We start from the raw sequence: 18,446 nt of genomic DNA on the forward strand, positions 1-18,446 counted from the left end.
CTGTACCCCTGGCTCTCTCTACCTCTAGGACATCGGTATGGGCTCTCAAGGGAAGAGGCTGGGCCACCTGCACAGTGGACATGGATCTCCAGGGAATTAGAGTCAAGACATTGGCGAAGGTGAGCTGGGAGGCGTATCAGGACAGGACTGAGATCCTCCTGGAGCACCCCAGTTTGCCATCCTTCCTTCCTTCTCCTTTCTGTCATTCCAGCCTACTTTTGTCCTGTGAGGGTCTCCGGAAGGATGGCAGGAGTTCTCTGGCCAGAACGGGTTCCACTCTTGTCTTCTGACCACTAGCCTTTAACAGCAGTGCTGTCGCCCTGGGGAGAGAGCTATTCATAACTAGAATGCATGAAAATGTTTTAAAATCAAAAATTCCATCAGCTCTTTAGGTTTGCCCTCCAGTCTCATGCCTGCGCATACCTTAGCTGCTTGAAGATTACCAACAGCTATTTGCTTGAACAAGCATTTTGACTTTAAAAGGCATACAAAGAAAGAAAACTCTAGACATCAAAATGCCATGTTGCAAAATGAGTCAAGTATGGGGCAGGCAAATCTAATTTTGAATTAGATTACTGAATATACCAAAAAATATAGCCCTGATTACCTACTCTTTTCCTAGGGAGCAAAATTTTTTTCTTTTTTTTGGGGGGGGGGTAAAAATATGGACTGCTTCATGAATTTGTGAGTCATCTTTGTGCAGGGGCCATGCTAATCTTCTTTGTAACATTCCAGTTTTAGTATATGTGCTGCTGAAGTGAACACCAAACAACTTTTTTAAACAACTTTATTTTGGAATAATTTTGGATTTGCAGAAAGGTTGCAAAGAGAGTACAGACTTTCTGTGTCCCCCTCACCTGGTTTTTCTCTCTCTGTCAACATCTAACGCTGCCATGGTACTTTCACAAAACTAAGAACCTGATATTGGAACTGCGGTATTAAATAAACTGCAGGATTTCACCCGATTTTCCAGGATCCCACTTGGGGGACAACACCACATTTTGTTCACACATCTGCTGTGAACAGTTTTCGCTGGGCTGTGACATTTTCTCAGTCTTTCATGACCTCGACTGCCGTGAGGGGGATGGCTGTGGATCCAGTCTGGTTCATCTGATGTGTTCTTCATGGTGAGACTGGGATTATCGGTTTCGAAACAAATACCGTAGAGGTGAAGTCCCGTTCTTGTCACTTTTACCAGGAGGTACATGACATCCAGGTGGTATCTCTGGTGGTGGGACCCTTCCTCACTCGGCTGAGTGTTTGCAGTTCTCTTACTGCAAAGTTACTCTTTTTCCCTTCGCTACTCTGTTATTTGGAAACAGGGCATGACGTCTAGCGGTCCCACAGGAGTAGGGAGGGAGAGAATGAAGCTCCATCTCCTGGAGGGGGGAGTGGTATTTGGAATTTTTCTGTAAGGAAGAGCTGTCTCCTCTCCCCATTTATTTGTGTATTCATTTCTTTCTATCAGTTTGGATCATGTATATTTGTTTCAGACTTTGGGTCACACGCGGACTTAGTTTAAGAGACCTAAGATTCAACCCCGTCCGCTGGGCAGAGCCCACAGTGCCCTGAAGCGAGCGTGGGAGCCGTAGTGCACACACAGGGGTCCCCAGGGGGCCCAGGGATCCATCGGTGAGAGGGGACTCAGTCACAGCCCCTCCCCAGACACCGCGTGCCGCTAGCCCGTAGAGCCGGCACTTTTATTACTTGCAGCCGTGTTGCCGTCCAGAGCTGTGTTCCTCAGGGAAATGCTCTCTGCTCTTATTTCTGTTTCCTAAAGGCTCCTGGACACACGCCTAATAAAGAATCAGCCCCCTTGCTGTCCTTCTTTTTATTGAGAAATGAAGCATCGTGTCCTTAGCTTTTATTCCAGAGGTAACAGGGAATTTGACAAACATAGTCCTGCAAATCCAGAAATATACCTGTTCTCCAAAAAAACACTAGTTTGTCAAATAATGGCTGAAGGGTTCAACTACACATGGGAAAAATTTGAAATGAGTTGTCGTTGATGTTTTTTAATAATTGAAAGGACATAGGTTTGTTTGTATTAAAGGGTTTTTTCTTTTTCTTCTTTTTCCCCCATCTAAGAGGTTTTCATTTTATAACTTGAACTTTAGAAATTTAGAATGTTGCCGCATTCTAAAAGATTATATTTAGTGCTGACAACCAGAGACATTCATTAGGCCCTCAAAACTTGCTCTGTAAATGTCTGTTATATGAGTCAGAACACACTGTTTCCCAGGCAGAGAGCCTAAGATGAAGTGCGGAATGATCGTGTTTAGGTAGAATTAGGCTGAGCAAAAGCTTTTCTGTTTTTGCTTATATATATAAAGCACCTGAGATGAAGACATGGACTAAAGTACAGGCTCCACTGTGCTTCCCTCTGCAGGAGGGGAGGGAGCCCCCAGTAGAGCCTCCGGTTTCCCTGCCCTCTTCCCTCATCTACTATCTCATCTCCAAACCCACAGGCGAGAGTAAAGACCACCCTGGAACATGGGAGTGGGAGAGATTTGGTCTGAATCCTGCCCACCTCTTATGACAGCAGAGCTTCGGCAAGTCACTTAAACATCTGAAAGCCTCAGCCGCTCTATCTGTACAATGGGGTTAACAGTACCCCTCTGATAGGAGCTTTTGTGGAGATTAAAAGAAATGATGTAAAGTGCTTTGCAGGGGGCCTGGGACATAATATGGGCTAAACAAATGGCAGCTCAGATGAATGTGGAAGAAACCCCAGGCTGTCCCTGGATGTCAGTAAAGAATCATCTTGGGGGACTTCCCTGGTGGCACAGTGGTTAAGGATCTGCCTGCCGATGCAAGGGACATGGATTCCATCCCTGGTCCGGGAAGATCCCACATGCCGCGGAGCAACTAAGCTCGTGCGCCACAACTACTGAGTCTGCGCTCTAGAGCCCGCGAGCCACAACTACTGAGCCCACGAGCCACAGCTACTGAAGCCTGCGCGCCTAGAGCCCGTGCTCCACAATAAGAGAAGCCACCGTAATGAGAAGCCCATGTGCCGCAGCAAAGAGTAGCCCCCGCTCGCCGCAACTAGAGAAAAGCCCGTGCACAGCAAGGAAGACCCAATGCAGCCATAAATAAATAAATAAACAAACAAACAAATGAAAGAATCATCTTGGGAGAATTCCCTGGCGGTCCAGTGGTTAGGACTCTGTGCTTTCACTGCCTTGGCCCGGGTTCAATCCCTGGCCGGGGAACTAAGATCCTGCAAGCCACGTGGCAAAAAAAACAAAAAAAAGAATATTCTTGGGCATCTATACATTGCAAAGAAGGAACACTCACAGGGTCAGTCAACAAACTCACTACTCAATTAGCATGATTTGCAGATTTGCAGCCTCAACTGAAGAATTCTATGCGTCAAAACGGAGTCTTTTCTGCTGTGAGTAAGCTGACTTCCTCTTATGAAATCTTCAATGTTGAAGAAAATGAAATTTATAGAAAAGGACAATAGCAACAAAACTATGTCAGAGACTGGGGGGTCATATTTCAGATGATAAAGTCACGGCAGAGAAAACTCCAGGCTCCATCCCATGGCCCCTCTCTGAGGAGGAGGATCTCTATTGCAAGAAGATATTAGAGGCCGGGGAGATGCATGGAGAGCCGTCCAGGGAGGGGAGGGGGATTCAAGCAGAGAGCTGGTAGGCCTGGAGATGCGATGAGAGGGGAAGAGCACGCTTGGGGAGAGGGAGAAGGAGAGCTTCCGGCCTGTGTACACTTACGGGCTCACCAAATGCTGTAATTCTAATTTCCTTTAAATCAGAAGAAAAAAATAAATAAAGAAGTAATTACTGTAATTCACACTAATAAACACAGACTGATTATATTAGCATATATACCAACACAGCTGTAAAATGTATCAATGTGTCTATTACTACAGGACCTTCCTGGTGACCCCAGTATGGTTCCCTGACTTCGAATGTATCAATGTTAATTTCCCGAGGGAGACAAGTTTCCTGCCTGTTACATAGGAAGATATCCTTGTTCTTAGGATACATGCTGAAGTATTTAGATGTGAACTATTGCAATGTCTGGAGCAAATGATCAGGGAGACAAAGAGATATCAGTGAACCTAGATGATGGGTATCTTAGTTTACATCATGCTGAAATTTCTGTAGGATTGAATTTTCAAAATTAAAGCTTGAAGAAAATAAAATGAGAAGATTTGGACAAAAAAAAAAAAAAGAAATTTTAAGAGTTGTGCGGAATGCTGTGAGAGGTAACACCGCTCAAGGGAGCTGAGTCACCACCTGCTTGACTCTTCAATGCTTTTGGAGTTGAGTATACGGAGTTTCTTTTTAGAGCAGCCATTGGTGTTAAAGCAAGAGCAGTGTAACTTTAAGAGGCTCTAGTTCATTTGGGTTATGGCCACGCTGAGCTGTCTACCAGAAGCAAGGTGGATATAACTGGGGCGCCTGGACCAGGAGTTATGCTCCAGACCAGGCAGGGTCCGAACATCATGTTGAGGGTGCTGACTAAGCTGCCGGAAGAACTGCTTCCTGGGACCCCCACGATACGGAACTGTAGGGTGAAGAGGCCCCCTGGCCCCGGGGGAAAGACAAAATGGAAGCCTTTGGATCTTTGGAAGAAGAGGCCCCAGATGATACTATTCCACGCGAAGCAAAGGGAAGGAAGCGCTTTCTGAAAAGGAAGGGACCTGTACACTAACTGCTGTTCCCTGAGATCTGAAGTCAGGGGACCATACTGGGGTCACCAGGAAGGCCCTGTAGTAATAGACACCAAGAGGGCAGAGGACAACTGAGCTGAAGAACCTGGCTCAGGATCAGGGCTCAAGGCTTTGAGGGTGAGGGCTGGCTTCAGATAGGATGCCACTGGGTCTTAGGTTCCGAGGGTCTAGCTACGCTGGTGAGGTACGGTCGTCTGGGGGAACAATGTTGAGCACCTGAGCGTGGACAAAGATCCAAGGGAGGGTCGCTATTCTCGACCACACAGGGCATCAGGGCAGGGGCGAGCTTTTGCAAGACTTCACGGGAAGAGCTGATAACAGCAACACCCTGTGGCAGCAAGAAGCTGCAGAGCATCAGAAGCCTGTGTTAGAGACAGGATTTCATCTGTTCCTCCTCACCTCCAGCTGGCAAGGTGTGAACCCCCCGGGGTGGTTTTTCTGCTTGCTTACTTGTTTCTTTCTTACAGTTTGGGTGTGATCTTAGGGTAGGAAAGGCCTCAAAAAGAATACTCCATTTTCTACTAACAATTTAGGGGATTTGAACAATAATCTGAGGAAGTACGAGGTGATGGCATCGTAGTGCCCTGAGCTGGCAAAGTCATTTATACGAGTTACAGGTCACATTAATATTTGAAACGGGGACTTCCCTGGCGGTCCAGTGTTTAAGACTTCGCCTTCCAATTCAGGGGGTGCGGGTTCCATCCCTGATCTGGGAACTAGGATCCCACAAAACCAAAACATAAAACAGAAGCAATATTGTAACAAATTCAATAAAGACTTTAAAAATATATATATTTGAAATGGCATCATCTGGCATGACTTTTGGAAACTACCATCCTTCTTTCTTAGCAACTGCGTTTGCTTCTACTTTCTCCACCGCTGTTGATGGAGCAGACATGGTTCTGAATCAATCTTCAATATAATATCAATTCCAGACTGTAATCAGAAAATATCGAGATATAATGGAAATGAGAATAAAACTGATATAAGCCAAAGATAAGTGCTGTCACAAAAAGGGGAAGAACTGATATTGTTTCCTGGAGCAAAGCAGTTCAGCATCTTAGGTCAACTTAACTCACTTCCATCAGCTCTGCTTAATTCAGAGTATCTATGATAACTTATGGAAATACAATGACAAACAAACAGGACTCTGCTTTTCTACTCAAGAAAATTCCCAGTCTATGAAATAAGAGAGAGTATAAAAGTCCGGTTTAAAACTAAGGGCAGTGGGGCTGTCAGCAGGAATGAAACATACCTTTTAGAGAGCTTGTCACCTCAACTTCAGTTTTAGTTGAATAATTCAAAGTTTTGCAAAGTTATTTCTCGTGATGAGCAAAATTCTGCCTCCCTGAAATGGGCAGAGACCTTCTCAGGAGCAATTCAGAAGAAATCTCCTTGCTCCGTTGTGTAACTGACTTCAAATGTTTGCAGGTCACTGTCATATATATTATAACAATCTGCCCACCTCCTGTGATTTCAGGCCTTCGTTTCCTGAAGTTTGTTCCACTTTCTTCTCCATCAACCTGGTCTGACAATCTAAGACACACTGAAAGAGGAAATTTAAGCAGTCCTAACCCAGGAAACTCTCACCTCGTGATGAGAGTCCTCAAGGAAACACCAGCCCAGGCCGTGAACAAGAAGGAGCTCAGGCCCTGGGCACAGTAGTCAGGTTTGTCTCTTCCCTGTTTCACTCTGACCAGCAGCCTTCACCCAGGGACCGACCCCCGTCAGCCCGGCTGGGACCTTCCCAGGAAGCACTGCATCTGATGCTTCTCCAACTCTGCTTCCTTCTCCCTCTCCTTTTATGGGTGTCAGACCCACGTCACCCTCCCTCCCTGCTCCGTTCCTCTCTCCCCTTCACAGGCTCTCCCCCGTAGCCTGTATGTCTAACTTTGCCTTTGTGTCTATCTTGGAGGACCTGAGCTGACACACTGCATTTAGTCTTTACTCACGAAAACACTTGTAAAACCAGTTCTAGCATCGCAAGAAACAAAGCCTACTATAAAGGAGTCCCATGCACTTGGATAGAAATCAGTTGAAGACAAACAAACAGGGGGAGGGGGTGAGGGAGGGATGGATTGGGAGTTTGGGATTAACAGATGCAAACTATTATATATTGAATGCATAAACAACAAAGTCCTACTGTATAGCACAAGGAACTATATTCAATATCCTGTGATAAACCATAATGGAAAAGAATATGAAAAAGAATATGTATATATATACCTATAGATATAGATAGATAGATATGTATAACGGAATCACTTTGCTGTTCAGTAGAAATTAATACAACATTGTAAATCAACTATACTCCAATAAAATAAATTTAAGAAAAAGACATACAAAACTCAAAAACCCAAATTCATCAGAAGGCTGGTTGTACTTTGATAAGCCAACTCACGTGTAATTAGAAAATGACTTATTTTAAAATTTCAAAATGCTGTTAAAAGGGAAATTATTTTCTCTATTCTGTAGATAAAGTTATTAACAAGATGTAACCTAAGTCTATGAAAGCAGAGCCTTGAAGGAAATCTACTTTCGTGTTTATAATCTTTTGTTTCTGGTGGACAGGAGAAGAAGTTGGGGCTATATGTCATGATATTAATTCAGAGTGATCTCAGTTTGGGTAACTCTCGAGGCAGCGTTATCTCCCACTAAGCAAGGCTTTCACACCTGTTGAAAGAATAATCAGGGAAAAGGGGAAAATCAGGATGGTGACCTACTCATAAATCACAACAACTGATTCAGAAAAGACAGCCCAAGAGAGGCCAGAGGGTTAATAAACACTGTCATTTCCGGTTAATGTAACTGTCAAAGGTTGGGGGGCGGGTTCTCAACTTCATTTTGTCCAGAAAATTGCTTCGAGAAATAAACATCCAGAAAAAGGGGCTTCCCTGGTGGCACAGTGGTTAAGAATCCGCCTGCCAACGTAGGGGACACGGGTTCAAGCCCTGGTCCGGGAAGATCCCACATGCCAGAGAGCAACCAAGCCTGTGTGCCACAACTACTGAACCTGTGCTCTAGAGCCTGTGAGCCACAACTACTGAGCCCATATGCCACAACTACAGAAGCCCGTGTGCCTAGAGCCCATGCTCTGCAACAAGAGAAGCCACTGCAATGAGAAGCCTGCGCACCGCAACGAAGAATAGCCCTTGCTCGCCGCATCTAGAGACAGCCCACGTTCAGCAGCAAAGACCCAACACAGCCAAAATATAAATAATTAATTAATTTTAAAAAAAAGGACGCACTTTAAGCACCCAGAAAAAGAAAAACTCCCCTAAACTGTTATTTTAGGAAAGACATTTTCCTAAGGGCAGTTGCAAAAAGGACCAGCTTTCTTGGTTAGGGTCTAATAATGCAATTTATTTTTGTTGTCTACTAAACGTTAATTTTTTAGAAAAGCAGCACATCATTTGGCAGTTAAAAAGAACTGCTGCCTTAAGAGCTCTCTCAATTTCTTCATGACAAGAAAAAGTGCCCAGTTGTCCTAGTTAGGACTACAAAATTGATGCTTCATCTTGAATTTGGTGACTATTATGAGAAATTACTTGGGCGAAGAAGTGCTTAAGATATATTAAATCACTCTTGTGATTTTCTTCAGAGCAAATGCTTCTATAAAGGGCTCCTGAAAGACAGGTCATGGATATGAAATCCAAAGTCTCGAGACTGGGCTGAAACACTGCTGAAATTCATGTTAATTTTATGTATATTTTGTATTTTAAAAATTCTTGAAACCCTGAGAGTCAGAGAGGGTTCTGATTCTTGGCAAATCTGTCATATGAGAGGAAATAAGGACAACCTTTACTGGGTTTAGTGTGCTTGATTTTTTTTTTTAACTTTTTATTTTATATTGGAGTATAGCCGATTAACAATGTTGTGATAGTTTCAGGTTAGTGTGCTTGTTTTTTTTTCTTTTCACTTGATTTATTTATTTATTTTTGGCTGCGTTGGGTCTTCGTTGCCGTGAGTGGGCTTTTTCTAGTCGCGGCGAGAGGGAACTACCCTTCGTTGTGGTGAGCGGGCTTCTCATTGCCGTGCCTTCTCCATTGCGGAGCACAGGCTCTAGGCGCGTGGACTTCAGTAGTTGTGGCACGCAGGCTCAGTAGTTGTGGCGCACGGGCTTAGTTGCTCTGTGGCATGTGGGATCTTCCCCGGACCGGGGCTCAAACCTGTGTCCCCTGCATTGGCAGGCGGATTCTTAACCACTGCACCACAGGGAAGCCCAGTGTGCTTGATGTTATGAAATGACTTAGGATAAGGTTTGGACATTATCCTGGGAAAAGTGAAATTCGAGCAGGCTTCTAAGCAGCAGAAGGTCAGGAGGATGATGAATGTCAGACTTTCAACTTGGTGATTTCAGGGCCCAGGGAGACCCCCTGGGAAGGCTGGTGCTACTGCAGTAGCTCAAGGGTGCCGTCCTGAGCTTGAATCCGAGTACAGGGAGTCATAACTGGAAGGAGAAAAGAAAATGGAGCATTGCAAGTGTGGTCAACTGTTTGGACTCTTAATGTCAAGTCTAAGAAACGGAGAGAGAAATTGCCTTCTTCATCTGATTCTTCTCCCTTTACCACTTGGATCCCCATTCTTGATCCCCTTTGTAAGAGCAACGAAAACTGACACTTGTATGGTGTTTGCTTATTTTGATATACTTTCAAAAACATTTTGAGGAAACACAACAATTATTATTTCCCTCGATTTTTAATGATAAGACAATGAGATTCACAGAAATTTAGGGATTCATCCCAAGAACTGTAGCCAGTCAGTAGCTGAGTTGGGACAAGACACAGGTCTTCTTATTCTCTGTGTTTTGTTGTTCTTGTTGTTTTAACGTCACGACAGAGCGTTTCATGATGAGTCAGGACAGAAGCCTAAGCGTGATTCAACCACATGTTGGCAAAAGTCACAGGCTGATTTATGGAAGAGCTCTGTGTGGTGAGCCCAGCAGGGAAGGGTGATGGGGATGACACAAGACAACATACAGGGACAGAATATGACACATAGGTAACCCTTAACTTCTGTTTTCCCAGGAAGAGGTCAAATCCCCATCAAAATCAGTATCCACTCTCCGTGCCGTGGCAAAGAGACTCTGGGAACTTCAAAACTAACAATGTCAAGACTCCAAAGGGAGTTTTATATCCTGTGTGCTTGAGGAGTCCAACCATCTTCTTATTTAGATTATACTGAGAAAAACTCTCCTTTAATCAATTACTTTTGTGTTACTCTTTGCATGTTAATCACCAGCCTTCACCAGTGCTAACAATCACAGATACAATCTGTGCCCGAGTGGAAAATTGTAGCCCTTGAGGTTATCGTGTCATTGCTGGAGTCCAAAGGCAGGCTTGCTGGAGGGCCAGGCTCGAACCCGGAGAGGCGAGGCAAACATTTCCACCTCATTATCTTGAGCAGCAGGGATTCTAAATTCTCTCTTAAAAAATAGGTCAGTGTTGGGGGCATAGGAGGGCACTAAATCTAAAACCATCTGGCTGATGATAAGGAAAAATAGCTGTGTTATCACTGAAGGGACAGCACCAAACGTGGGTAATTAATAATTTTAACGCATTGGCATTTATACACAATGAAATATCTAGCAGTGATGAGTTTTGAAATTTTATTTTTATGAGTTTTGAAATTTTATTTTATAATTTACATGCACTCACTCCCTCACTCCCTTTCCCTCCCATCGTGCAGGTTGACGTGAAGAGGAGAGACACAGACTGAAGGCAGGATGAGGGGCTTGGAAGCAACATGTACCTAAGGAGACAGTGGTGGGGTGGGGTAGGGTGCGGGAGCAGGAGAGGCACGGAGAGCAGAGGGAAAAAGCAACTGAGAAAAGCTCTGGACGAAATAAGACATGGCGACTCACGAGCAAAGGAGGGGAGGAATCAAAGGCAGTTCCAATATTTCCACCCGGAAGATGGGCATTCTGTTCTTACTCTAGGGAAAGAATTTCTGAAAAATGTACCCCAAATATTTCCAAGTTCCAAAGGACATTGGAACAGTAGGGTAGATTTGAGCAGAAAATGGTGTTGATACAAGTTACAAGGTTGGTAAATGTTATAGGAGACAAATATAATTAAGAAATGGGGGAATCACCTCTTTTTCACTCTTCTCTTATAAAGATTATGACCAGGTCCAGCCATGTAAGGGGAAGTGTACCGGCATAAAGTGAAGCATATTTTGCTGAAGGATGGGAGATAAAATGATCCCTTCTCTTTCTTACTCTTACTCCCATGATATAGTAAGGAAAATAAAATCAGAATTTTGAATCTGGGAAGGCATTTTTGAAACAATTCTATAATGAAGAAAAAACTAACTTAGGTCAGTCTCTCCCTTTCATTCTTATGAAAATTTTATTTCAGAGAAAATAAAGCATTGTATGATCTAATCGTTGACATGCTGATTGTGTAAATTAATGCGAGCTAAAATTTTGAAATTCTATAGGAAACAATTCTACATAATTATAACTGATTGTATTCATTATTGGGGAAAGTTTATGTCAATAAATTTAATGAAATAATAACACAGTAAGCTCCCCAAATGATATACAGGGTTTCTCAGACACAAATCATTAAGTGTGGCAAAGGAAGGCATTACTGGGTGAGAGTTCTAGAATAGAAAATCAAACTTAATTATATTAGATGGTAAATTGCTACTGAGTTACTGGCCGTTCTCCCTGAAGTCTGGCAACATGACTCTGCTCCCTGATCCCTTGCCATCAATTAATATTCAAGCAACTGCTTAAGATGAACAATCACAGCATGAGTTAACTTAATTTTGCCTGTGGTTGAAGCATAATTTGCTGTTCTCCATTACTGTAAAAGCCATAAAACCACATTAGAAATATCATATTAAGAGATGGACACAGCGACACTGAGATGGACCTCGGCTCCACTGCTGCAATTCTTTACACATAGGACGGAGTTGGTGTTTTGTCAACTGGGATCTTAGAAGTCCTAACTTGTTCATGTCACACTATTTTATTCTTGTTATAAATTCATCCTTCTTATCATGTTTCTTCTCCTGTCTTTTCTACTGGAGAGTGAGCCTCATCATGTTCAGAAAGTATTCGTCTTGTTTATGGCTGTATTCCCAGTGTCCAGAGCCGCACCTGGTCATAACAGAAATAAATGTCCAAAGAAAAAAATGAAGCTGTGAAAGGGAGCTAAAATAATCAATCTAACAAGGGTACAAACAGAATTAGAGCTTAAAGGTTTATAATGAAACTCTTAGGTCATATAGTTGGTCCACTCCTCTGAGTGATGAGTTGGAAACCCAGGCTTTGGATTTCCATGAGATTGAAAGTACGACTCATCTAACGGGAATAGGTGAGGCCCTGATGTCAAATCACGCTCCTGCATTGCCTGGTCTCCAGCCCCTGACACCACACTACACTCATAATTATGAGTAAAATACTTAGACCCATTTTTATGATAAATTTCAAGATAGAGCCTGGCTCATTGGACCCAGCTGATTGCCATTCCACTGCAATCATCAGAGGCATGTAAGAGAACCCCAGATTCTTTAGTTGATGAACTTAAACCTACTGAAAGCTAACTCTCTCACTTTAAATGTTAGACCAATTCATTCTCTAATTTGATTTTTTCACACTTTTCAAAAGTTATTAGCTATACTTCACAAAGTTGAAAATCCCCAATGTTGGGTTTACCTAGAGTGTCAGCTAAAATATTTTATGTTGGGTTTACCTAGAGTGTCAGCTAAAATATTTTACAAGCTACATGGAGCCAGATCTCAGCTCACTTTTTTTCTGAAAAACAATTTACACTTTCAGTCTGACCTTTAAAAAAAAAAAATCCCTGTACACCAAAATGCATAGATGTAGGAGATTCACTACAGAGGTGGATCAATCTTGGGATTTTTACTTGTGACAAAAAAGACCTTGCAAGAGTTTCACCCAGGACAGGCCCAGAGGACAGGCATTATTCAATAATCTGTTTCACAAGTATTTACTTAGCTCTTAAGGTGACCTAAAGGTACAGGGCAAACAACCTGGACGTGGACTCTTTCCGTCTTCCAGTCAAGAGGACAGAGAGATTTTGATAAGGCAAGTTCAGTGATATGAGAGCAATAATAAAGAAGGGAAAATACAGGGTGAGATGGTTCTGTGAAGCAGGGGAACTTAAGACCTTTCTGAGGAAAAGACACAAACTGAACATGTTGGTCAGGCAGAGGAAAGGCAGGCAGAAAGAAAACGGTCCTTAGGATCCTCAGATATCCTTCAACAGCTGAGTCTGTCTCTGACCGCTCTCCTGCACATTTGGAGGAAGGAAATCTGATGATCGCTATCATGCAAATTTGGAGGAAGGAAATTTGATGATCGCAGCTAGGGTCAGATGTTCACCTTTAGGCCAGTCACACCCATGGAAATGGTCTTTATAGGGCCTGTTACAGCTGGAGACGCATCCTCTTAGGAGGGCGGGGGTGAGGAAGCAAGGCTTATCTGGCTCAGGAAACGTTTTTCTCTTATACGAAATGTCAGTTCTCGCAGGAGGTAATGCTAGCTCCCCAGGGTGCTGACGCCATTGTGGGGCCCCAGAACGACGTCGCCGGTTTGACTATTGATGAGGCGGCGCCCGTGGGACTCGGCAGACAGTTGTATCATGACTGAGACTGATTCCAGTGGAAGAATACAAAGCAACACCATCAAAGGGAAATGCACCTGGGTTGAGTCAGGGGGAGACCAGGTGCGGCTTCCCCTCCCAGCGGGGTCCCACCGGCTGCTCTACGTGCGCTGCAATCAGAAATGAGGCGTGACGGCTTGTGTGAGACACTACCAACCAGGGAGGCTCGTCAGAGGCTCGTCGGGCCCAGGGCTTTTATCCGGGGCTGGCATCATGGATTCTCCACTGCTTAGAATACACCCAAATCAGGACCCCCAGAAGGAAAGTGAGTGTTCAGCGTAAACCATGTTTTTGGGTAAACAGTTCAGTGGTTCTCACTGAGCTTCTCCTGTTGTCATTTAGGGAATGATGGCAACACGCCTGATACCCAAGGTCCCAGACACCAGCCAAGGACCAGCTTTGCCAGTGGGTCTTTCAAAGGATCGTGGGCAGGCTTGCTAGGTTAACTCGTTCTCACACACAGGGTCTCAGCAAACGCCCTCACTCTGTCCCCGAGAGGAAAAAGAACACATTTGTGTCCACACTCTAGGGTGCCGTTCCTATTTAAGTGATATTTGTGATGAACATGCATTTGCCGTTTACTGAGCATTGGGTTCTGTACCTTAAACACGGTTCATTTTCCGTGAGTATCGAGGGTTTGGTTTAACATAAACCATCCTTGTAGAGCCACCATTTGTCCAGACAGCTGTAGATTTGTCTGCTCGCACAGGCCAGGTCCACTCCCAAGAGAAGATGAGCTGACCCTGAGTACTCCAAGCCCAGAGGATGGAGCGGGGGCTTCTCTCTCTTTGTCCCGGGATGCGTCTCATAACTCGGGTGGTCCCTTGTCTCTCCACCTTCCTCCTCCTCCACTCACCTTTACTGGCTTACCCTCACTTCATTGCTCAGCCCTCTCCTCCAGGGTCTCAGCTCCAGCCCAACAGGACTCCGGAAAGTCCTCAAGGCGCTTTGGCTGTGGTGATAGATGCCTGAATTCTCAGCACATCCTTTACATTCTCCAGCGTGGCAGATCCCGAATGCGAACAAGTAGAAGCCTTTCTTCTGCTGAGATTGTTTACCTCTCATAGCATAACTCCAATGCTTAATTTGCCAACAAAGCCACTCCTTCTGCGTTCTGTATCCCAAAGACTCCTTTCTCGCTAGAGAAGGGAAAGAAAAAGAGGTGAGTGGCGCAGAAAATTCCTTCCTGCCACCTCTGTGTCTTCCCACTTCTAAGGCGCCCACCACGCTTACTCTGTCTGCTCTTTGCTCAGAGTGTAACCCCTACTGACTCTGTGAGGCCCATCCTCATGGGACTGTGTGGAGGACAAGCATGAAGGAGGTATGGTTCCAACCTTGATCCGTGCTGATTTTATCTCGACATTTTGCTCTAGTGTTAGAGAAGTGGCCTAACTTGGGGAACTTGGAAAAGGATTTCGTTTGAAACAACACTGATTAAGTTTGAATTGTAGTGAGGCCTTCCTGAATGCTTGTGGAATTACTTTTAATAAGAAACTTGAATGTAACTTTTTTGTACATCCTTCAGAAAAATGAAATCTCTAACTGCTTCTGCTGTTTCTTTAACTCACTAGGAGGCTGTATGTCACAGTGTCTGGAAAAATTAACTAGCTACACTTGAGTAATCATTTTGCAAGTTCTCTTGCAAAACTTTTGCAGCTATAAAGAATAGTGTTCCACTTTTCCCCAAATTATGTTTAATCATATACTCTCTGATGAACAGTGCTGATCTCTAGGGAAGGGTGGAAGAGAAGAGGGCTTAAGGAGACTGTCACCTTTTACTCCATGTGTTTTTATATTGTTTGAATATTTTATGAGTATACATATATATATATATACTTCTTGTGTATTACTTGTATGTATTAATATAAAATATCTTAAGAATCATTTTAAATAAAAGAGTTCAAGATATATATGCCAACTTTTAATGCAAATTTTCATTATACCACCGCGCCCACTACTTAAAAATCTATTGAATACTGTTTACTTGTGTACTATGTGTGATTGTTTCCAATTCGTAAAAAATGCCATTTCATTCCAGTTTTTTTTCAAACAGCGCAGGGCTACCTGGAGGAGCATCTCTTAACTTTGAGGAGTAGGACAGTAACAGCCGTAACGATTCCTGCCTTTTATTCAATGTTTGTTGCTGACAGTCTAATTGTCTTTAACGCTTATTGAGAGCGTACAGTAAGCAAGGCACTATGTTAAGCAATGTACATGCGTCATTGCAGTTAACTCCCCATAACCCCTGAGATGGGTCCTATCATTTTCGTCTGTTTCCAGAGGTGTACTCTGAGCTTCAGCTGGTCGAGGGAGCTTGCCCATGGAATTTGCAGCTCCTGAGAGCCAGAGCTGGGCTTGGCCACCAGACCAGCCTGCACACAGACCTGCAGAATGGAGGTGGTGTAGCCCATGGGCATCGGAAATTAGCAGGATTCAAACTCGACCTCCTCCACGTGGAAGCTGTGTGAACAAGTTACTTCCTCTCTGTGTCTCAGTGTCCCTGTCTGGGAAATGAGGGTCCTGTTTGTAAACTCAGAGCAATAATAGAATGTCTCCTGAGGGGATTATGAAGATTAAAAGACAAGATGACTTTAAAGTATGTAGTAGAGTCTCCATAAACGTTAGCCACTAGTCTGTCTAAAAGGCACTGTGCAAAGAACTTTATTTATTTACCTATTTATTTATGCAAAGAATGATATAATTTTACTTAGACTTCACAAAAAGAGGGGGAGGGGGTTATATCATCTTCATTTTTACAGACAACTGAAGTTGAGAGAATTTGCATAACTTGCTCAGGACCATAAAGTTCGACAGTTGTGACACAGAGATTGAAATTCAATTTCAGAATTTTTCTGATTCGATGCCCCAACTTTGCCCTCCACACCACTGGGGAACGGAAACCAAGTGAAGGAAAATGTGCGCTCGCTACCTGTGTGACTTCAAGTGAGTCTGGACCGTGTCCCCGAGCTCCTTCCTTGGCTGCAGGCTGAGGTGACACCAGAGCCTCCCTCCTGGGGGGCTGCCAGGGCGCAGAGCCCCTGCATGGAAGTGCTTCCTACAGGGCCTGACCCGCACTAAGCATCAGGACCACTGCTGCCTCACCAGCATCCAGCGATGCTCCTTTGATGGTCCTTTGATCATATACTAGATGGTGATAACAACTGTATATTGGTTCTGAAAGGTAAACTATCAAGTACATGTAAAAATCACTTTTTTACGTTGAAAAGTCTTAAACGAAATATATGATATCGCTATTACTATTAAGATTCACGAGCACATTCTTTTGGTGTCATGACGACTATTCCCAGAGCCTGCAGGGCCACAAGACCACAGCGCCACAGATCAAACTTGCTTAGACTGCAGTGTCTTTGAATCCTCGCAACTACCTGGGATCTTACGTGCAAAGCCCTGTGTTAGATGTGCTGGACGTGTCCTTCCTGCCAAAGCTTTTTAGTAAAAACCTTTGTTCCGTATCGTGTTTCCCTCGATAGGACAGTTACACATTTTTAAAGATTTTATTACTGTATTTGGAAATTAAGGCAAATTTTATGCAAAACACGCTCTTACAAAATCTTTTTGAAAAAAGCAAACCATCTAATTTTCATGTGGAAGAATACCGAGAAGGAAAACCAAAGAGTTGCCAGGGACTAGGTGAGTTTTCTTATTCTTTGCAATTAGGAAAGGTGGGTGAGAAACCATGCAGGGGTGGAGAATAGGTTCTTTTTTGCATGGAAACCAGGTGGAAGAAGAAGATACTCATTATCTCAGAGGCCAGGAAGTGTGTCTGGGGCGGGGGGCTCAGAGGAAGCCAGCAGACGCCAGGGCGCCCCAGCACATCTGACACCACAAAGGAAAGCAAGGACGCAGCGATAATTTTAGAAAGGCACAGCAGCATGAAAGCAAACAACGAATCATTGCCATAATCCAATTTTCCCAGTTCTCCTGTCTCTCTCTCTCTTTTCTTTTAAACTGGCATTGTCTACTGCTGACAGAGTAAATTTTTGTTTCTTTTTTTTTGAAAAAAGACTTCAACTCTAACATGTCTTTGGGTTTGTAAAAGACCAGAGCATCCAAAGAATGAGAATATAAAGTTGTTTAAATTATTTTCCTAAACAGTTTTTTATCTTAAATTATGAAGGACCTAGCCTCATCAGTCCAGTGATGTTCTCTGTCTGGAGGTTTCTCTCATTTGCATATAAAACCATATTTTCTCCTACCTTTTTTTTAGAATAAATTTATTTATTTTATTTATTTACTTTTGGCTGCGTTGGGTCTTCGTTGCTGTGCGTGGGCTTTTCTCTAGTTGCCGCGAGCGGGGGCTACTCTTTGTTGCGGTGCGCGGGCTTCTCATTGCGGTGGCTTCTCTTGTTGCGGAGCACGGGCTCTAGGTGTGCGGGCTCAGTAGTTGTGGCTCGTGGGCTCAGTAGTTGTGGCTCACGGGCTCTAGAGCACAGGCTCAGTAGTTGTGGCTCATGGGCTTAATTGCTTCGCGGCATGAGGGATCCTCCCAGACCAGGGCTCGGACCCGTATCCCCTGCATTGACAGGCGGATTCTTAACCACCTCTTCTAAATTTTAAGATTCATGTTTCCCCTCCTCCCACCCCCTCAAGAAAGCTGTTAGTTTTGCAATTTATATGATGTGTTGGATAATTGTCAGAAAAATCCATTATAGTTAAACTATTGTTCTACAACCTTTGTTTCATCATCAAAATCTGTGTCTTCTTTGTCTTCTTTTCTTTTGGAATAAGACCAACAACAGTAAAACTGTGGCTCAGATTATGATCTTATTTGCAAGGTACAGTCGAAAAAATATTGAAAAGGGGAAGACATACAGTAAATGATGCCCCTTTATCTTGGGCACTGACAGGGAGGTTCTGTCTCTTCATTGAGAAATTTAGCAGTTGTGCCTCAGACAGGGATAATGCGAGTTATCAGTGTTGTGTGACTTTCTCTTTTGTGTGTTTTATTAATAATTGTTTTCCAGAACGGAATGGGTCTAGGGTCCTGGGCTTCATGGTTTGGGCACTGACTGACCTTCTTGGCATCTTTCTGTGTTTCTTAGCTACCAATTATGATAAACCTCAAAAGGTCCAGTAGGTTCTAA

At 43.7% G+C, this 18,446-nt stretch overlaps 1 non-coding gene across 1 annotated transcript; it reads right to left on the reverse strand.

Annotated features, from left to right (window-relative positions):
* Positions 1-658: 658 nt before the first annotated feature.
* On the reverse strand, positions 659-765 carry LOC132352140 (U6 spliceosomal RNA). The gene has a single exon (XR_009498607.1). It is a non-coding gene; the product is annotated as a U6 spliceosomal RNA (small nuclear RNA).
* Positions 766-18,446: the final 17,681 nt, after the last annotated feature.

This window comes from Balaenoptera ricei, chromosome 17, assembly GCF_028023285.1.
Source record: "Balaenoptera ricei isolate mBalRic1 chromosome 17, mBalRic1.hap2, whole genome shotgun sequence".
Taxonomy (NCBI): Eukaryota; Metazoa; Chordata; class Mammalia; order Artiodactyla; family Balaenopteridae; genus Balaenoptera; species Balaenoptera ricei.